We start from the raw sequence: 7,562 nt of genomic DNA, 5'->3' as shown, positions 1-7,562 counted from the left end.
AGCAGTAGCTTGAATCATGTTTTTTAGCAAATATGTAACTTTTTCCCTTAGGGCAAGAATTCCCCTCCCTGCTAATCAAGTGACATTAGATATGTGGCAGCTCACTGATGTCACCTCCTCAGCGCTTCTCCATCCTTCAGTCCTCTGACATCAGAGGCCCAGACCAGGACTGGCTCTGTAATCTGTGGGAGTCTTTGTTCAAAAATTAGAAATTTCAAAATGGCAACAGTCAAGCATTAAGCCAGTGCTCTGTTCTGAGCACTGGGCTGTGCACACCTGCCCAAATTGCATGCTCTTAAAGCTGGCCCTGTTCAGAGTTTGTTTGGCTGTCTCTACCCTATCAATGTGCCGACTTGCCCAATTCACTTTACTTTAGTAAATCTTCTATTTCTACACTGGAAATGAAATTGTCTCTTTCCCTGGCCATAGAAACAGGAGACCCCAAGCTTTCAGGGAACTGAAATGTCAGGAGGAGTGGCTCTCCTTGTGACTCCTTCAGTTTCTTACTGTATTAGTCCATTCTCATGCTGCTAATAAAGACATACCGGAGACTGGGTAATTTATAAAGAGACTTAATTGACTCACAATTCTGCAAGGCTGGGGAGGCCTCAGGAAACTTATAATCATGGCAGAAGGGGAAGCAAACACATCCTTCTTCACATGGTGGCAGCAAGGAGAAGTGCAGAGCAAAAGGGGGAAAAGCCCCTTGTAAAACCATCAGATCTCGGAAGAACTCACTAGCACAACAGCATAAGGGTAACTGCCCCTTACACCATGATTAAATTACCTCCCACAACACGTAGGGATTATGAAAACTACAATTTAAGATGAGATTTGGGTGAGGATACAGCCAAACCATATCACTTGCATCACTGCTAATTAAATATTCAAGCAACATTTCTCCTTTGGGCATTTTATAGCTCACAAACATCCCCTCATCTAACATTATTCTGTTATTTCATATGAACTGGATTGTTCTTTCCTGAAGTTTCAAGATGGATGTTGTGGTCACCGGACACCTAGCAAGTCTACCTAGATAACTCAAAAGAGGAAATTTAGGTCTAAGAAAAATTTGAGAACATTGGAAGAAATGGATCAAGGTTAATTTCAGAGGAGATTTTGAACTGACTCCAGGAGAATTTATTTCAGCAAATCAATTTATCATAGCGAATAATTATTGCACGGGTAGCATGGGATGGGTGGCACTCATTCATCAGTGAGTGAGGAATGGCCTGCTTGCTAAAGGAATTTATAGTTTAGTGAAAAGATGAGGCATGTATGCCCATGGTTTTAATGAGCATGACAGAAAAGCAGGAATCTGGGAAGGCTTCCTGACAGGTGGATTACAGCTGGGCCTCAAATGATTTTGACAAATAGAGATGGAAAGTGAGGAAGGGTACTCTGGGAAGAACCTGTGTGAGCAAAGGCCTAGAGGTGGGGCAGTCCTGGGTGTGCTTGGGTAGTGGCAGATACTCCATTTATGAGGAAATATGCAGTCCATGTGAAGGGGAGTAGGACATAAAGCTGCAAAAATGGCTGGGACAAGACTTACAAGGGGCTCAGATGCCAAGAGAAGGAGACTGAACTCTACAGAAAGCAATGCGAGAAGTGGCTGTGGGGGCTGACAGTGGCTTTTGAATTTGGGAACTGTATGTTGTAATTTAGGAAGATGGACCAGGCAGTTGTGTTAGAAAAAATAGACGCTTGGGAGGATGTGATAAATTGCTTTAATTTCTGACACCTCGTATGAAAGCTGCACTTGTAGTCTTGCAAGACTGAGGCTTGGGGGAGAACAAAAAAAAAAAAGAAAAAATAAGAAAAAAGAGAAATACTTGGGGTGGGAGGCAAGGCAGTTGGAAGGTTAGTGTTTGAGAGAACCGCAATAATGACTTGAGCATGATTTGCAGCAAAAGGAATTAAATAGTTCTCAGGGTTGGCAGAGAATGCAAGGGGCACTGCAGATGACTCCAGGGTTGGGTGGCTGGAAGGATGTTTGCCCACTTGATAGAAATATAGAGTTTGAGGTAGAAGGCGGTGTGAGGGGCATAAGCATGTCAGTGGGCCGATGGTGAGCAGGGGTGTCTGGCACACACAGGTTAGGACACATGGGAGACGCCACACAGCTGGCAGTGAGCCAGGAGAGTTCACGCTCTGGAGTCCTCTTCAGAGAGTGCTAGCTGGGGCCTGGGAGGGCTGAGAAGGTCAAAGAAAGTAGACATGGAGAGTGGGAAAGAGCTGGGCCAAGGGACAGATCTCCACTTTGGAGGCCATGGGGGAAAGTAGAGAAGAAGTCCAGTTGAGAAAGCTGGGAGGAGCGCCCAGAGAGGGGAACACCGGGTGCTTCATGGGAAGCGAAACTCCAGGAATGGGGTGGCTGGTCGGCAGGGTCAAGGACAGCGAGGGGGAAAGACCACCTGGCGAGGAGGTGAGGAGGTCAGTGAGGGCCTTGAGGAAGCAGTTCTGGTGCGAGGCTATCCAGAGACTGAGCAGGTGGAATGTTTAGACCGTGGAACACGCACCTAAGGGATGGGGGAGACTCCTTCAGCTTGCAAAGGTGGCACTGCAGAGGTTTGACTTTTTGTGTGGGGGGTATCTAAGTGTGTCTGTGATTTGAAGAGAGGGAAGTAGTGAAAGAGAAAATACACAGGAGAGGGAGAGCCACGACCGAGCAGAATGTAAAAGCAGGTGAGAAAAGATGCCAAGGGCCATGTCTTCCTAGATGGGGAGAGAAACGAAGACACCACACAGTTTCCATAGATGCCATTTCTCTGCTGTCCCAAACATCACCAGATGCCCCAGATGTTACCTGTTGGAGATGCAGGTTAAATTAATGTATGCCAAAATTAGACTTTATATTATACAGCTTTGTCCAATAAACACCTTCCTGGTGATACTATCAACCACAGGTATGGCGGAGGGCCAGGCTCATCTCGGCAGAGGGCTATCATTCCATTTCATCTGGAGATTGGCCCAGAGTTCCTTAATCCATTCTATCTTCTCTTTGCTGTGATGTCTCATGCCTCTATAACTACTGCTCTAGCATCTACCTATTGATAGAATTTTTGGGTGTTGGAAGCTGCTTTTCTTTCATGGCATTTTCACATACATTTGACCCTCACTATGACTCTGTGAAGAACTTAGGGCTGTTAATGCTGTATCCACTTCCCAGATCAGCAGCCTGAAACCTGGGGATGTTGAACAATTAATCAAAGTCACACAAGCACTGTTATGGGACCAGAAATGGGCTCTTTTGAACTCCTGATGTAATTCCCTTTCAGCAACATGAGACACGGGGTGAGAGTTCCCCACCAGGCACTTGGACAGCACCTTTTTGAGAGAGTAGTCAGGGTCAAGGCTTTCTAAGTGGAATTAGAATTTGAGGTCAGCCCTGCAGCACCCAGGCTGAGTATGATCTCCTGCTGGTTACTCAAAGAGTGGGAATTTTCTGTTTTCTGAGGTGCGATACCCATGATGGTGTTGGCGGGTTTTACGCCCATATATGTCGTTGCACTTGTACATAGGGTCAGGCAGAGGGGTCGTCTGATGCAAGAAGCACCAACAAATGAGAGAAGATAAAGCAGCAGGAGGCCCAGGAGAACAAGATGAGTTGCTGCAAAGGTGTAATTAGCATCACAATGGGGCAGTGCCAGGAGCCAAGCAAATCCAATTTATTTTTCTGATAAATAAATGCTGCTCTTGTCATTGTGCAATGATATCAGGTTCTCTTCATGCATCCCTTTCTTTCACCAAGAATCCATTAGTTTTGCATGCATCTTCAATTATCCCGTTACAGAGTGAGGAAGCAAAGTTATTTCAGTCGATAGAAAATCTCCTTCTTACTCTCCTATTTGAATGGAGGGAGAAGACCCTGGGACACTAATAATATTTTCTTACATCAATAAAATAGAAAGAAAAATGATTTATGGATTTCCAAACACAACGAATGCATTGATGCCTGTGTGTAGAACCCATCCCTGTTCACTCATTCATTCAAAAAACATCTGTTGAGTACCTACTGTGCGCGAGGAATGCAGATAAATCCTGAATACTTTGCGTATTTGACAAGGGGCCCATCTACCTTGTCTAAGAGAAGGGACACATTTTGGGCTATTTCAAATCGACCCCAACAGGAAGAGTGTTATTATATTAATAATATGGTTGTGAAGTTCTCTCTATTGATGAGAAGCCTCTCAAAGAGCTTACACTTTTTGAATCTTTATGAAAAATTCAAAACAGTTCCACGGTTATAAGAAAGGTGCAAGCGCAACACACAGAACACTGGTCTCTTGAACTATTTGGGAGTCAGTTGCTGAGCTGATGCCTCATCTTCCCTGAATACTAAATTCCTTACAGAAAAGGCATCATTTGACCTAAACTCTGGAAAAATGAAGAGAATTTTAGATATGCAGGGATGAGCAAAAGGCCATCCCAGATAGAAAGATGAAGCTGAAGAAAGGTAGAAAAGTGGAAAATGATGCAGACACGCAGAAGATAGTGTAGGGAGAAAACATAATTTTTTTCCTTTCCCTTTTTAGGTTCTTAGCTGAGATGCTTTCCTGAAAGCAAAAGTCAGATGCACAAAAGAAAAAGTTTTGTTAATGCATGTTCTACCCATCATGGGGGAGAGGCCTTACTTCAAAAGTATTTCTTTCTCAAGGCAGTGGCTTAGGGCCCTTGCTTAAGTAGTATTTTAACAAAGAGCCACAAATCTTCCATGGTGACAAGATAAAGAAGAGAGTATTTTCAGGCTTCTAAAAGGCAAGACAATGTGGGAAAGAAAATTTATGGGGAGAGTGAAGTCAGCTCCTGGATCCTCTCTGACACCACTATCTCTGAGCTCTGTTTCTGAGCTGATAAAGGCAAAGAAGGGGGCAGAGTGTGCGGCTGTGTTTTAACCTTTTAACTTTAGCTAAAATCCCCAGTGTCTTAGAGAGGGATATTTCAGTGTTCTTCAATAGTAAAATTATGGAAAACAAGAACAAATTGTGTGCCACTTAATACTTTTGTCTGTAAACAACAAACCCCAAAACCCACCAGCTGAAGGTAGAAGGAATCTATTGTTTCGCATGAGTGAGAACCAGGGATAGCTTTAGGTATGCATCTGGACATTCATCAGAAAATGTCCAGACCCTGTGTCTCCACATCTTATTGTTTGACTTCAGTTATGGGCTTCATCCCAGACAATCTTTTCTCTCATGTCAAAGAAGGGCTGCAACAGCTTCAGACCTTGCATTCTCTCTGTTTCTCTCTCTCTCTCTCTCTCTCTCTCTCTCTCTCTCTTTTTTTTCCCCTGAGACAGAGTCTTGCTCCATTGCCCAGGGTGGAGTGCATGGCGTCATCTCCGTTCACTGAAATGTCTGCCCCCTGGGTTCAAGCAATTCTCCTGCCTCAGCCTCCTGAGTAGCTGGGATCACAGGCATATACCACCACACCCGGCTAATTCTTGTATTTTTAGTAGAGACGGGGTTTCATCGTGTTGGCCAGGCTGGTCTTGAACTCCTGACCTCAAGTGATCCACCTGCCTTGGCCTCCTAAAGTGCTGGGATTACAGGCATGAGCCACTGCACCTGGCCTTTTTTTTTTTTTTTTTCAATGGTTGTGAGTTTGAGGGTAAAACATTTTAATTAGCTTTTTTTTTAAAAAAAAAATATTAATTCAATAGCTTTTAGGGTACAAGTGTTTTTTGTTACAAGGATGAATTATAGAGTGGTGAATTCTGAGATTTCAGTGCGCTTGTCATCCAAGTAGTGTACATTGTACCTAATGTGTAGTTTTAAAATTCTTAGTCCCCCTCCTACTCTCTGTCTTCTGAGTATCTAAGTCCACTCTGTATGCCTTTGCTTACTCACAGCTTAGCTCCCACTTATGAGTGAGAACATACGGTTTTTGGTTTTCCATTTCTGTGTTATTTCACTTAGAATAATGGCTTCCGGCTCCAATCCAGGTTGCTGAGAAAGACATCATTTCATTCCTTGTAATGGCTGAGTAGTATTCCATGGTGTATATGCACTGCATTTTATTTATCCACTCAGGCAATGGGCACTTAGTCAATGGTACTACATCTTTGCAATTGTTAATTGTGCTGCTATAAACATACGTGTGCAAGTCAGACCCTGCATTCTCTCAGGAGAAAATAGTATATTTTTCCCTGGATAGCTAAAAGACATCTTGTGACATCTTGTTGCTTCTGATTGGTCATGTGTTCATCCTTCGATCAATTACTGTGCCCAAAACAATGTGATCTTTGTTGATTGGCTGAGATCTAGCTCATGTGCTTCCCTTGGAGCTGGGGTGAGGCCAGGTCTCTTCCAATAACAAGGAATGAGAGTTTGGTGGAGGTGGTTTTCCAGCAAGAAATAAGGATGTGGTTGCAAAAAAAGTAGGATAGACTACAGGAAATAATGGAAAAGAAGTCTGAATGTCCACAGCAGGCAGAGGGTCTGGGGGTCAGATTGGAAAGGTCATGAATACCAATATTGGTCACTCAGGACACTCAATATCTTGGGGTCAGCCTTTATGTCTGTTCAGCGTAATAATAATAGCAATGATTTACTCTGTGCTAGACATTGTTCTATATCCTTTATTCCCATTACCTAATTTTCATATGTGACTAGCACAGTGCTGGGCATACATTGACCTCTCAATAAACATCCACCGACTTGGAGCCACTGTTTAAAGATGCCCAAAGACACAGAGCCCTGAGACAGCATGGCCATCAGAGGTGTGGGAAATCAACCATTCCTGGAGTATATTATGCTCCTACTGTTTAAAATGTTTTCAGCTTAGTAAGAGATAGCCCTTGGCCATAATTGCCTCTTGGTACAATTTAGGACCCAGAGGATTTAGAGGAGTTCCCCAGGAAAGGACTGTTCAATAAAATAGTAGCTCACTGAAGTATAGAAATTAGAATTATTAACCCTGATGGCCTCACCGAGGTGGGTTTATTACAAAGCCTCAGCATCAGGGACCAACACTTGTACTGTCTCCTTCCAAGATCTTAGGAGGGACCCCTGCAGTGTGTCCACATGGCCAAGTTTTATAAAATTTGCAAGAAAACTTTCCTGAAATAAATCACTTGACACTGAAAATTGAAAGGGTAAACAATGTGTCTACATTGACACAGAATGGTTATATTCCAGAAAAAAAACTTAAAGACTTTTAATAAAAATATGTAAAATGACAGGAAAAGAAAATAGTCTTTGGACATTCATATGAAAAAGTCAAGTCATTTTAAGGGAGGGACACTCAAATTGTAATCAGCCTTTTCAACAGCAACAATTCATACCAAAAGACAACAGAATTACATATTTAAGATACTCAAGGAAAGAAACTGTGAACCGAGAATTTTATATCCAGCCAAGCTCTCTTTCAAGGATAAAGGCCACAGACAAATTCTCATGAATATGCAAGAACTTAGGGCTATTGTTACCTTGAGCCTTGCTCTAATGGAGAAAGAGTTATGGCAACTAAAATGACTGAGGGACATTGGCAAAAGGACTGCTGGTGAGCTTAAATATATAACTGATGGTTTTAAGGAGAAATATAGCACAGGACTCTCACCA

General features: G+C 43.0%; 1 non-coding gene across 1 annotated transcript; it reads left to right on the top strand.

Moving 5' to 3' along the window:
* Positions 1-1,709: 1,709 nt before the first annotated feature.
* On the top strand, positions 1,710-1,784 carry LOC123566994 (small nucleolar RNA SNORD60). Its single transcript, XR_006689705.1, has one exon. It is a non-coding gene; the product is annotated as a small nucleolar RNA SNORD60 (small nucleolar RNA).
* The last annotated feature ends 5,778 nt before the right edge of the window (positions 1,785-7,562 follow it).

Source organism: Macaca fascicularis, chromosome 9 (genome assembly GCF_037993035.2).
Source record: "Macaca fascicularis isolate 582-1 chromosome 9, T2T-MFA8v1.1".
NCBI lineage: Eukaryota > Metazoa > Chordata > Mammalia > Primates > Cercopithecidae > Macaca > Macaca fascicularis.
The sequence above is the reverse complement of the archived record's forward strand: the minus strand, read 5'-3'. Positions and strand labels throughout refer to the sequence as shown.